The 14,684-nt window shown below is 40.2% G+C and overlaps 1 protein-coding gene across 3 annotated transcripts in view; it reads right to left on the minus strand.

Moving 5' to 3' along the window:
- LOC122554976 (rho GTPase-activating protein 6) overlaps positions 1 to 14,684 on the minus strand; it is a 527,729-nt gene that overhangs the window by 171,509 nt on the left and 341,536 nt on the right. Inside the window, exon 1 of one of the 3 annotated variants that reach the window (XM_043700461.1) lies at positions 606 to 1,789. The exons of the other annotated variants lie outside the window; for them this stretch is intronic. The gene's annotated coding sequence lies outside the window, so the exon portion shown is untranslated. Of the gene's footprint in view, positions 1 to 605; positions 1,790 to 14,684 lie in introns of those variants that run through there. 3 annotated transcript variants of the gene reach the window in all.

The following is a 14,684-nucleotide window of genomic DNA, read 5'->3' on the forward strand; positions in this document are numbered from 1 at the left end:
GGGTTCTGTACAGCTGCGTGACTCTTCATCGTCAACCTAGATCACCTGGGTTGAACACCTTTAAATACGTAATACGTCTCACCAAAACCAATCCAACAATCTAAGCTTACATACATTAACCTTGTGTTTAGACAAAGTGTATATTGATTTTCACCACAATAACATGGTTGTCATATATAACATACATTTGCAAAGTTAGGATTTTGCCAATGCCATCACCGAAATTAAGAGGAGCCCAAAGAACATTCTAAAAGATTTTTTGTTGTGTCAGCATGGTCTCAGCACACCATATGAACCGCTCTATCATTGGAGAGAGAAGTCTACCAGTGCTTTGAATGGCTTTGGAACCAATTAGTTCCAGAGGGGTGAGCCTGGCCTGCTGCTATGCAGGTTGCTTGCCTGTCGAATGTGAATCAATTCTCAGACTAACAGATGTGTCGTACAGTACTCCCTTATTCCAAGAAACCATACAAAACCCAAGAGGAGGAAGGGACAAGAATAGCAAAGTGCAGCACCTCACACAAACCGCTCAGCGACTGGAAACCAAAAACACATGCATGACTATGTCGGCGGTGACATAAGTGCTCTCTCTCTCACTCACTCACCCATCAAACTGCGCCGTTCGGTTCGGGTGTATAAGCTCTGATAGGAGTTTGGAGGAGACGATGGGCGCTTGTACGCAGGCTCTCGTGAAGGAGGAAGACAGCTCGCGGCGCGCACACACACACACAGCTGATGCCAATCAAACCCCTCGGCGTTTTCCCTTTCCTCCTGCAGCTCGCTCGATGCCTTCAGCCCCGGAGCATTCCCCCAGCCCACCTTTCCTCATCCATCCACCATGTGCAAGCGGGCTCCCCTCCCGGCAATTGTCTTAAGGCAGCAGGAAAGCAGCAACTTGGCTGACGCTCTCGAGTTAGCAAAACTTGCGGATAAAGAGTCCGGGTGAACACGGTCGTTTTCTTTTACCCCTTTCCAACTCTTTTTCTTAGCTCGACTGTTATTTCCAGAAAGTTTCCTTATTAGGAATCGTGCTCCAGAAGGACGGCTGAGGAGACATCGAGTAATAGCTCTCCAAACAGCAGCAGGGCAGGACATTTACTGAGGTGATGTTATTTCTATTCCCTTTAAAGGTGTGCGCAAGTAGTCAAATAAAACGGCCCCCATGTCTGACCCGTGAAGAGGACTGCAGTGTAATATTAATGCAGGGATGCGAAAAGGTCCGTGAGGCACAAGCTGAGCTGACTAACCAGGGAACTGGGTGGGAATGCTGACAACAGGAAGAACGCTCATTTCACGCTTACGGGGGGGGGAGAATTGATGCAAAATGAGAGACGCTGCCAGTTTTGGACCCTGCCAAAATAAAAGCCTCTAAAATTGCAACGTAACTGTGCGAGCTGTTCGCAGTATTGTTGCTGATATCCCGCTTAAACGCTCCTCTCCTCGTTTCCCCCTTTCCAAGAGCTCCCTCTTGTCTCGGTCATAGGCCACTGTGCAAATCGATCACCGTTTCAGCGCTTTTACGCCTTCTTGCAAAAAACAATAAATAACATGGAGTAAAATGAGCAGCAACTGCCCGTTCATATACTACTGCCACAACAGTTAAAGTTCCCAACAATTCGTTCCAAAGCAACCATCCCAAAACAATCAAAATACTCTAACCACAGACCAAATATCTATGAAATTAATTTATTTACGAAACAAAACCTCGCGTTCCGGTACACCGGTTTTCAATTGTAATAACTTGCAATAGTAAGCACAAGGTCAATCAGCCCCTCTTCATGTGCATCCATCACTATGACATTCTTGTTCTGGCTTTAAGTGTGAAAATTTTTCACCTCTGGGCAATGATTGCCAACGTTTGGCACCCGACCAAAGGGCAAAATCGCCAAAGTATTCCTGTCTAATCACAATGCTTTCCCTATCAGAATTTGATTAACTTGAGAACCTTTGCTTCTATTGGTTAACAGGGTTAGCAAGATGCTCTTAAAACTCGATACATAGATATCAAAAAAAAGACAATAATCCTCTACCTTCAATATATAATTCACTCTAGATGTATCAATGCCAATAAGTGATCGTAAAGTGATATTTTATTCACTCAGAAGATATCCTAGTTGGTAGATTATATGATGAGGTGAATTTCCATATTCTAAAGCATAGTTAAAGTATGTTGATCAGAGCCCAAAATTGTGGACAGGACCTAAATTGAGGATTCTCATCCCCATCCCTGGCAATTTTAATCAGCATGGGATGATGGGACAAGGCAGCAGCTAGACATTGCTGATCCAATATCTTTGACACAATTGTGGAAGTATTCATTTTGTTTTGACAGATCTTGTGAGCTTTTTGAAGAGGAAGATGTTTATGTTAACAGTAATGTTTATTTTGACAGATTTATGAGCTTTTCAAAGACTTCCCAATATGTTTATTTGATTTGCAAATTCTCATTGTAGTGAATTTGATGAATAATTTGGGGAAGAATCCCTTCAATTTGAAAAGAAGCCATTTGGCCCATCAAGTCTACACTGACCCTTTGAAGAACATCCCACCCAGACCTGGACACCTGAACACATCCCTGTAACCCCACATTTCCCATCGCTAATCCAACTAGTCTGCACATCTTTGGACTGTGGGAGGGAAAGTGCAGACTGCAGATGCTGGAGATCAGAGCTGAAAAATGTGTTGCTGGAAAAGCAACTGAAGACCCTGAAGAAGGGCTTATGCCTGAAACGTCAATTCTCCTGCTCTGTGGGAGGGAAACAGAGCACCCAGTGAAAATCCACGCAAACACATGGAGAAAAGGCAAACTCCACATGAAGAGTGACCCATGCCTGAAACTGAATCCAGGTCCCATTGAGACAGCAATGCTAACCACTGAGCCATTGGGCTGTACAGTACTGGGAATAAGTGGGGCTTCACATTCATTTCCCAACTCCCAAGTCATTATCTCAATGAATGGAGTAGGTCTATTAACCAGATTGTAGCTGACAGCAGGTAAAACTTAAGGCCACTTCTGCCATGTCATGGTGAAGATAGCATTGGCAGTCAATGCTACATGGGAGGCTGGATTGTGATGTCAGTAAATCTTCTAACTCTACCTCAAAGATGAAAATATGGCCCAATGTCTTTGTTTTTAGTTAATTTTCTGTCATGGTCCAAAGTGTCCTTAAGGTAGATTTTTGGTTGTGCATCCACCTCAGGACAGATGAAGTTTTGAAAGCAGCATTCATTGAGGACTCCGATAAAATGTGAGCCTACACCACCTGTTTAAGTTTTGAGAGTGAAGTCTGAAACCACTCAATTTCTGGAAATAGTGCTACTTCCTTCAACCATGGTAATAACTGGGGAATTGCTCCAATAGATCGTCACATACTTGAACTGAGCAGGCCTTCTTATAGTGCTATCATAATATCCCTATCTCTGAAACAGGAGGCCAGGTTTAAGTCTCATCTGCACAAGAGGAGCCTAGAAACATCTCTCAACAGATTGATTTGAAAATATCCACAACTAACAGTGCACTAAATTTTGAGCTCTTGTGGCACAACGGTAGTGACTCTTCCTCTGAATGAGGAGTCCTGAGGTCAAGTCCCACCTCTCCAGAGGTATGTTGCAACATGGTGAAAAAGGCGTTTGGCTTTTGGCCTTGCCTTCATTGCTCAGACCTTTGAGTATGGGAGTTGGGTCGTCATATTGTGGTTGTACAGGACATTGGTGAGGACTCTTCTGGAGTACTCTGTCCAGTTCTGGTTACCCAGTTATAGGAAGGATATTATCGAGCTGGAGAGGGTTCAAAAGAGATTTACCGGGATGTTGCCAAAAATTGAAGGTTTGAGATATTAAAAAAAAACGGATATACTGGGACCTCTTCATTAGAACGTAGGAGATTGAGAGGCAACCTGATAGAATATTATAAAATAATGAGAGGTATGCACACAGTTGATGATAACTGTCTTTTCCCTATGATGAGTAATTTCAAGATTAAGCGGCACGTTTTTAAGGTGAGAGGACAGCGATTTAAAAAAGACATGAGGCAACTTTTTTTACGCAGAGTGTGGTTCGCATGTAGAATTAACTTGCTGAGAAAGTGGTGGATGCAAATACAATTACGACATTTAAAAGGCATTTGGACAGATACACGAGTAGGAAAGGTTTGGAGGGATATGGGCAGGAGTAGGCAGGTGGGACTAGTTTAGTTTGGGATTATATTCGGCATGGACTGGACTGAGGAGTTATACAGCACAGAAACAGACCCTATGACTGTAAAAGGTTGATTAGAAAAAAACTTTATACTTCAGCTAATGAGAAATCACAAAGGTTCCTAATAACCAGCTAGAAAATACAAACAGATAACTATGTTTTACGACTGTGTGTATGCTGTAGAACCGAAAACAGTTAGAACTAAAAATCAATGTTATCAAACACTTTTGTTGATATTAAACTATCCTCTTGTTTCTAGGAGACTGGAGTGTGTATTGTTTTTAATATGTAGACATTACATTGAAAATAATAACACTAGGACAAGAATTGTCTTTTGTCATACTTCACCATAATGTTTTCATAATTAACAAATACCCAATCATTTGCTGTTCTGGTGTTGCACCTAATGGCCACTGTAGGGAGCACCTTCTGCATTACCTCCACATAAAATATTTTGGCAGGGATAACATAAATATGTTCTTTCATTAATTCCAAACACTGTTTCATTACTAATATTTACTTAGATTTGCTTTCGTGTATCACAAATCTGACTACTGATCTTTTCCTTATCAATTTAAGGATATCTCCCATTTCAAAACGAATTCTCATTTTTAAAATCCTGGATACAATGAACATACGAGATGAAAACATTTGTGTTTCCCCAACAGAAAGGGAAAGAGAGAGAGAATGATAGTGAACATGAGTACAGATTTGGACTTTTGCCAATTGTACTACAGCACTGTAGGTGCAAAGCAAAACCATTTTGAACAGCCAGTAAAGTTGTGGTATAAACATGGAACTGACGCCAAACCAACTCAAAATTTCATGGAGAAAGGCATTAGTTCCACTCCACTTTGTTCTTTCGAGTTAGCTCAGGTCCAGATTATGGTTTACATTACAACTTTAGGACTAATGTTGTCATTAGTGTTGTATAAACAAATCGTTAGCTATCTGATAATTGGTCAGTTACAAGCAGCAAGGTCTGGGAGCTGCACCAATATTTGATGCCTTGACTCCAAAACTGTGAAATGAGATGTAAATCAAGTAACTTTTTTTGAGGGGGGTAGACCTACAAATTATGTGGTGGATTGGTCAGTAGTATTTCAAAACTGTCTGCTATTATGAAACATTCCCATCACAGCATTTCTGTTTTTTCTATGATGTCATATGCTTAAAATAGTGCAATTTTGAAAAGACTACACCATAACTTTTTTTTAATTTATTGTCTAGAATCTGTTGAAACAACCTATTTATTTCAGTACTACAGTATTGAAGTTGCAACATATCTTTACATTAAAAAAAGTCTGCAGGTTTGTTTGTGCTCTCCATAATGTGTTAATTTACACACCTCATTAATGAGATATAGCTCTACACGGAATCAGATTACTCTCCCTACCCTCCTGAATGGCTACTCACAACCAAAGAAGCAGAACCAGTCAGCAGACCTGATGCAGTGACTTTCGCCAAAGCAGTAGCCCTCTTTGTTTCTGAGTCAGAAGGCTGTGAGTTGAAGTCCCCACTCTACAGTCATGAGTGCTAAATCTAGTCTGTCACCCTGTGCAATGCTGGTGGCATGCTACACTGTCAAGGTTGCTGTCATTCAGATAATGTAGTAAACCAATCCTCCCTCTTAACTAGATGTGAAAGACCCTATCGTATTATATCAAAGAGAAGGGGACTTCTGATTGATATTGGCATATTCTCTAACACCACAAAAGTAGATGTGGCGGTCATTGTCACATTGCTATTTGTCGGAATTTGTACACAAATTGGTTACGGTTTTCTCTACATTATAACAGTCACTAACCTCGGAGAAACATAATTTAATGACAATTGGGCAAAACATCCTGAAGTCAAGAATGATGATGGCTGAGGGGTCACCTTACAGAAGTTTATAAATCATGAGGGGCATGGATGGGATAAATAGATAAGGTCTTTTCCCTGGGGTGCAGGAGTCCAGAACTAGAAGGCATAGGTTTAGGGTGAAAGGGGAAAGATATTAAAAAAAAGCCCAAAGGGGCAACTTTTTCCACATAGAGGGTGATGCGTGTATGGAATGAGCTGCCAGAGGAATGGTGGAGGCTGGGACAATTACAACATTTAAAAGTAATCTGAATGGGTATATGGATAGGAAAGGTTTGGAGGGATATGGGCCAAGTGCTGGCAAATGGGACTGGATTAGGTTAGGGTATCTGGTCGGTAAGAAAGAGTTGGGATCGAAGGTCTGTTTCCGTGCTGTAAATCTTTATGACTATAAATGGTATGTCTAGGAGCCCTCTTGTGGTGTAGTGATATAGTGTCCATACCCCTGGACTGGGAGCACTGGGTTCAAGTTCCACCTGCTCCAGAGATGGGCAATAACATCTCTGAACAGTTTAATTAGAAAAATAGTTTTTTTGTTAAAAAAAATGGACTGTCTTTCTTTTGTGGTGTTTGATTCTGAAGCAATTCAATCAACACATTCAAGAGTGGTCACAAGATTACAAGTCGGAGCAGGAATTGAGATACAAGTTGTATTATAATTTTGCATATCTATTATTTAGAATGAAGTTGAGTTAAAAATGCGAAATAAAGTTTTATTAAATTCTCTACAGTGATGCAAACACCATTGTTCTGCCAAGAACCTTAGCATCGAAACATATCAGGTGAAGTTAGGATATTTATCAAATAAAGTTGCCAGAATAAAGTTAGGGTTGTCCAGTCAAGTGTAAGTAAATTTATAATTGTGCAGTATACCTTAATTACTTTCAAGCCACCTCTCTGGTACTAAAATGTTTAACAAGTGCATTGTTTCATTATTTTTAAAACTGTAAAATCTGAAGTAGTTTTAGATTTTACTTCCACCTCTTCTCCCTGTCAATCCCATGTATTCTTTTTACTTTTTGCACTGAATTAAATACTTTAACTTGCATTTTTTGTTCAGACTCTATGTGCCACATTAAACATTAGATATGAACAACTATTGTTGATTGCCGTATCCACACAGGCCCACGTCCCATGTAGATAGCACCATGTCATGTTGAAATATTAATCACTGGGTTATAGAGCAAAAGTCAATTGAAAGTTTCTGGGGAGTTGCAAAGTGTAACAAGTGGTTGGTTCTGCTCGTTCATCACCGACTGCAATATTTGAATGCCCACTTACGATTTTGTAAAATTAATATTTTGTTTGTTGGCTCTAACTGGAGATGTGAGAGAAGAGTAATCATGGATAATTCTACGTTTCAGTGGCTATGATAACTTTTCTTTGAGATATTTTCAGTTGATGTACTGGCTCAGAATGGTTGGTTTAGGGCGGGCTAGGGAGCATTCCTAGGTTTCCATATACTTCAGCAATTTTGTACTTTAAGCCGATAAGCTAATGAGCAGCCCCTGATGCCATCACTTTCAAATTAATGCTTCGTTTTTATTTGCCATTCACTAACACCTTGAAAGTTAAAATCGCTCAGTATGTGGCAACACCAACAAGACTGATATTCATCCTCTTGTTGCTCTGTTTTGGTATTCATGGGCCTTTTGCAGAAGTGAGTTATTTGTTTGCTCACTTTAAAAGCCATTTCAGAGTTGCTGCAAAACTGGAGTTGCATCTATGTTAGACTGGCTTAGAATATCATGTTTTCCGTTCTAAGTTAGGATATGAATCAAGAGGCTGTGTTTTAAAAACGAACACTTCTAGATTTCCAAGAGTGTTTTTTTTAAATAATGTTGATATTTCAATTTGAATGGTCTGGATTATTAGTCCAGGCTTCTAAATTACTAATCAAGTAGCATGATGACTACTATACCCTTCGGCATGAAGTACTTAGTGATCCTTCCATAACAATATTTATTTCTAGACTCGAAAGAGATCTATTGCAGGGTTTCGTTTTCATTAAATATACATAATGCCACAGGTACTGCCTACATTGTCACTGACACTGAAGATTCTTTTCTGGCTTCCAATGCGCATTTGCTACATTGAAATGTACAACAGAGTCAAAAAGGGTGACACTGGAAATGCACAGCAGGTTAGGCAACATCTGAGGAGCAGGAGAGTTGATGTTTCAGGCATAAGCCCTTCATTAGGAATGCCACCCTTTTCGACTCTGACTCTCCAGTATCTGCAGTCCTCACTTTCTCCAATTGTGTAACAGAGCACTAATAAGTTGGTTCAATAATTGTTTTTCTAAACTCAATCTGGTGAGCAACATGGTACTACTGACTATTTTGACCTCATTTGTATTCTGTGGAATACTTGGCTATTGCTGTAGAGTTACTAAAGTTATTGCTGTAAAAGCTAAATACTGCAGATGTTAGGAATTTTAAATAAATCTGTTGGAGAAACTCAACAGATTTGGCAGCATCTGTGGAGACAGAAACAGAGCTAACACTTTTGAGTCCAATAACTTTCTCCTTCAAAACTCATCCTATATATTTGTATATATTTAATCTTTCAAATTAATGCTTCCTGCTTTCCATTCACTTATTGCAGCAAATTACATTCTAAAACTCAAACATAAATGCAAAGAGAATACAATGCTTCATAAGAGCATTGCCAGACTAACTTTGCCACTGAGCCGCAGAGATATCAAGTTTCCTTCACATCCTGGGAAATTTAACAGCAAGACCTGATTAACGTTCCTGTGTCCATTTTCCAGGGAGTAGGAGGAGGAGTGATCTGGAGGTTGTCTGGATCCAGGAGAAAACAGGAAAAGGAAATCACTTCTCTTTAGCTGCCAGGTTTCCCCAGGCCCAAAGCACCTGGCTGGTCAGGGTTAGATTCAGTACTGGTGTTTTAAATACAAGACAGACAACCTCACCATAAGACTTAAATGGTCAACCCACCTTAAATGGGGAAGTGGCAATTAGGTTTCAGGAGGGAATGCCAGAACTTGGGGCCAAGGCAACTGAAGGTACATTTGCCAATAGGGAGGAGAAAAGAAACTAGGGGATCCACAAGAGGCCAGGATTAGAAGAATTCAGAATTCTTGGAACGTTGTAGACCTGGCATGCGATTAAAAATAGGGATAGTCAAAGGGGATTTGAATGCAAGGAAAAGAATTTTAAATTTGAGGCAGTGCTAAGCTAGGAGCCAATTAAAACTAGTAAATGAAGATAACATTGACTGTTTCCTAGGAATCTATTCCACCATCTGCTGTTCCCTAGGAAAGCTAATCTCCATCTCCGGTTTTTTCCTATACGTTTCAAATTCATGTCTTCTGGTCCTGTCATCATTTTCCAAGTTAAATAATTCATTTACATCTACAGTCTTCATGCTTCCTCACAGTTTTAATTGTGCAGCCTGCCAAAACACGTTCACCAATTTGGTTTTCTGATGCGGTCTTCATAATTTGGAATGCTAAGTCCAAGATTCAATTTTATGTCTCTCTGAACTTTGTCCAAACTAACAATATTGTTTTAAGGAGGGAATAGGTGGGGCAAACAAAAATGTGTGCGATATTCCAAAAGTTCCCTTTCCAATGACTTGTACAGGTATCCTGCTTTAAATGTTTGGGTTGTGCTGGCTTTACTTCTGAGCTTCTTAAAGCCCTGGTCCAAACATTGGCAAGAGAACTCAATTCCAGACATGAGGTGAGCATGACATCTCGTAATATTAAGCCAACATTTGGCCAAATGTGGCATCCAGGAGCTATTGCAAAACTGTAATCAATGGGAATCCGGGAAGAGGAGGGATGGGGATTGGAATTTTCCACTGCCTGGAGTTTTACTTGTCACAAAGGAAGGAGGTTATAGTTGTTGGAGGTCAATAATGTTAGCCCTAGGACATCACTATAGAAGTTCATCAGGATTGTGTCCAAGACCAAACCACAGTCAGCTGCTTTCGTAAACCTTCCTTCATCATAAGCTCAGAAGTGGGAATATTCACTGATGATTGTATAGTGTCAGCATCATTTATGCTTCTCAGATACTGAAGCAACCTGTATCCATTCGCAGTAAGACTGGCTTGTGCTGATAAGTCAAAAAGGGTGACGCTGGAAAAGCACAGCAGGTCAGGCAGCATCTGAGGAGCAGGAGAGTTGACATTTTGGGCATAAGCCCTTCATCAGGAATGTGGAGGGGATAAAGATAAATAAGAGGGTGGGAGTGGGGCTGGGGGAGTGATGGGAGAAGGTAAGTGGGAAGGCGATAGGTGGACACAGACGGGGCATAATTGTCATAGGCCAGTGGGGAGGGTGGAGTGGATAGGTGGAAAGGAAGATGGACAGGTAGGACAGGCCATTCCTTTGCTGTAATTGAATTGTTTTAACATTTGGGTGCCCTGCGTCTCAAGGACGTATCAGTTCAAGAAGGTGGCAGATTATGATCTTCTCAAGGGCAGTTAAGAATGTTCCAAAGATTCCGGCCGAGCCAGCTTCACCAACATCCCACAAATTATTTTTTTAAACAATTGTATCGAAGATCCTAAAAATCCATACTAGAACTTCAGTAACTTTGTACATGCCAACACCTCTCATTTGATACTTTCTCTGAAGACTAAATTTATGTACCCAAATCCTTAACCTCCTTTGCTGCTATGAACCATTGTTAATGAATAAGTTACTGAATTAGCAACCAAGAATCCAGGCTGTTATTCTAGAGGCTGGGAATTCAAAATTGATCATTTCAGAATTCAGTTTATTTAGAAAACAATTGAGAAATATGAAACCATAAACTTATCATGTTCTCCTTGTCCTATTCATCTCTTGCTCAAAAACCTATTGACATGTCTATCTTTTCCCAGTTCATAGCAAAGGTTACAGACCAGAAATGTGAACTTCCTAAACAGATTGTGGTCAGCATGTTGAGTTTTATTTTCGTGTTTTCCATCTGTATTTCAGTTTTCTAGCATCTGCAGTTTCCTAATATTCCAGCTTAAAAAAAAAAGCTGCTATTTTCGGTTATGTTTCTGCTTAATTTGGCCTTTTAATAAATCCAATTATAAACGTAACAAGCTCCTGCATTTGGGTCCTTTTTATTCACGTATTTGATCCTAATCTCGTGTTATCATGATCCTTGTTTTTAAAATTGTAAACAGGCCATTGTCACTCATTAGGCATTGATATTATTTATATCTTTCTTATACAATCTATCCTGCGTTTGAATTCCTTTTGGGTAACTATAACAAGATCTGTCTGGTACCCTAGTTCAGATTCCAAATTAAATCTTTCATTGCCAAAATGAAGACCAACTTTACACAGTCATAATTAGTACCAAAAAATTCAGCTCGGATTACTGATTGATTGTAGTGGACCTCTGAATATTAGCTTCAATCCCAAAGCTCTTCAGACATCATTCCATGTTATTATTTAATTAATCCTGAGAGATAGTGCCTGCATTTCTGCTACTTACCTGAGGTGCCTTCAATCTGCCTTCTTTAGGCAGTACTATCCATGTGGGCTTCTGAACTCCTACAGTCTGGTTGCAATGTGGATCACAGGCCCACTCTGTGTGGCAAACATCACTGTTCAATTTTTACCGAGGATAGGCTTGCCATAAAATTAAAGATGGTAGATGAACCCAGAAACTGAAGGACCAGAGGCTTTCTGGCTTGAAAAACCAATGGGCTGCAAAAGCAGGTAAGTGAGGGTGATGACACTTTGAATTTTAAAAATGCAACTTTTCCAAACAGGTCAAATGTGTGGGGAGGGCAGCTCTCAAGGGTGGCCTGTAGCTGCTGCAGCACACTGACCGAGAGATGGCCTTTAGATCTGTGTTGGCCCACAGGCCTGGTGCTGGAAGATCCATTCAGCTTCCTTTGAGTTTACCCACAAATGGACAGATTGCCTTGCTACTGTTTATTCTGTCCACAAAACTGGCTCCAACACAGGATGGAGCCAAGCAACCACTGTTGGCTCCACAGCCCTAAGATTCAAGTCCGTCAGCTCAGCATCACCAAAATTCTCAAATGGTATTTCAGTGCACTCTCCCTGGGTGCGAGTAACCTCTTCATCTGCAGCTGTCAAGTATTATTTTTGTTCGTTTATTCAATTTGCATCCATATTGCTTCAGTCAATTTTGATTTATCGTTACATTCTCTGTTACAATAGCTGCTGTATCATTGCAATACAATACTCCATTCCTTCATTAGATCCATCTTTGCAAGGCTTTTCATACCTTTTTAATTATAGAGCACGTTGTTGAAAGGTCTTGGGATGGTCTAATCAACAACTAAAGGTGTGGGACAGCATACAGAATCATAGAATCCCTACAGAACAGAAGCAGGCCATTCAGCCCATCATCCACAGTGACCCTCCAAACAGGATCCCACTCTAACCTACTCCCCCCACCCCATCCCAGTAAACCCTACATCTCCCATGAGTAATCCCCCTAGCCTTCACATCCCAAGAGACTATGGGCAACTTAACATGACCAATCGACCTGACCCGCACACCTTTGGACTGGGAGAAAACTGGAGCACCCTGAGGAAACCCATGCAGACGCGGGCAGGATGTGCAAACTCCACACAGTCACCTGAGGGTGCAATCAAACCCAGGTCTCTGGTGCTGTGAGAAAGCAATACGAACCACTGAGCCACCATGTCACCTCTTTAGTATTAAGTTTCTTTCATTTAATGATGAGCCCAATTATTCAAGTATCCACCTGTTAAAATTTAACAAATGTAGAATGTGATGAACAGAAAAACATTCCATTCTACATGAATTTTAAATACTTTTCAGAAAGAAATATTTGTATCCATAAAGCATTTGACACAAATTTAAAACACTGTGAAGCTTTTCCAGTTAATGAACGTTTGAAGTGCAATCACTCTTGCGATGTAAGAATATGGCAACAAATTAGTATATCCTCATAAACAGCCATGAGATAATGACAAAATCAATAATTATCAGTTGAGTGATAAATATTAGCGAGGACACAAAGATGAATCCCTTGCTCCTCTTCAAAGTAATGCCATGCAATCTTAGTACCACTTAACTGTGGCTGAGACATTAAAGAGGAATGGAGGAAACTAATTGAAATGAGCTCAATTTCTACACGTGTTTATCAAAGAAAGGCACGTTTCTATTCTGATGTAGAGCAATTCTACATCAGATAAAGCTTGAGAGGTACAAACTATGGAATTGCAAATGGAGAATTGTTATATTGGCAGTTTTCCATTTCCCAATCCAAGCAGCCATGTGCCCTTTTTGACTTGTATATCCCAAATAGAGGGAACTTTTGTGCAAGAGACCCACATTGATTTGAACATTTCATGCATTGTTTTTATGGGCTGTAGGGGTCCAAAGCAAGACTTAATTATATTTGCAACAAGTCTGAATGCTTCCTGGAAACAGTTCTACTGGGTTATGCACTAATCGTGGTTTTGGAGATTAGAGAAAATGTTTTGTATACTTCTCTTCTAGGCATCTTCCTTCAGTTGTTTGAAAATTAAATAAATCTTACTATGGTCAACTGCAGATGGAGAACAACTCTAAGCTCATCTGTAATTCACTGCAAAAACTTAATTTTTTCACTTTTATCGCCAAGACCATGTATTTCCATTTCTGAAAAACTATCCATCTCAGGACTTGGCTCAGTATGTCTCCTGCTGAAACACCAACAGGGACATTAACTATTCTAATGTTTTCCTGGCTGTACTTCCATCCTCCACCTTCCATAAACTTCAGTTCATCCAAAAGGTTTATTCCCAAAATCCTTATTGGCATCAGCTCCTGCTCATGAATTCACCCTTGTGTTCAACTACCTGTATTTGTTCTCAATATAACAAAGTATGGGAAAAGATATGCCACCCATAGTAGGCCCACACAGAACATAGGAAAGCAAACTTGGCCAAACTATATCAGAAACACCCAGAATGCCTCAACAGTGACCAAACAGGCTGACAAGTGAAACCAGACAAAACTATAGCCACTTGCAGACAAGCGAATATATTTTCAAAAACACACTAACAATACCCAGTCAACACAGCTGTCCCAAAACCCCGAGGGCAGTCTCATAATACAGCACAACCACCTGATAAAGGAGCAGCGCTCCGAAAGCTAGTGCTTCAAATTATACCTGTTGGACTATAACCTGGTGTTGTGTGATTTTTAACTTTGTATAGCAATACCAAAGCCACACAACAGGACAGGTCAGATGGAGAGGCACCAAAGGACTTCGCTCCATGGACAGGAACAATGGAAGCATCTTACTGTTTCAAAAGAGACATTCTCACCTACCTGCAAAGAGAGCTGGAATCTCCTGACCCTATCAAGAACTCATTGATACTGTCAAGATATTACATTGTATCGACAATCAGGACATTCTTCTGATAACTGTTTTTCTACTATCATCATTGTAAGTGGATTACTTAATTTCCAAATACATTGTATCTTTTCCCATTTTAATTAACCTTATTGTACAAGATTCCTATAAACCTCAGCTCGAGGAAGAGAATTCTCGGCTGTGCTGTTTCAACTTAGTCAATTTCTCTTTCACAATATCTCCATACTAATAAACTGTTTGTTAATTTCACTTCGAACTGTGCTTTGTGATCTCTAATTTATTGGG

The sequence above is a fragment of the Chiloscyllium plagiosum genome, chromosome 12 (assembly GCF_004010195.1).
Source record: "Chiloscyllium plagiosum isolate BGI_BamShark_2017 chromosome 12, ASM401019v2, whole genome shotgun sequence".
NCBI classification, from domain to species: Eukaryota; Metazoa; Chordata; class Chondrichthyes; order Orectolobiformes; family Hemiscylliidae; genus Chiloscyllium; species Chiloscyllium plagiosum.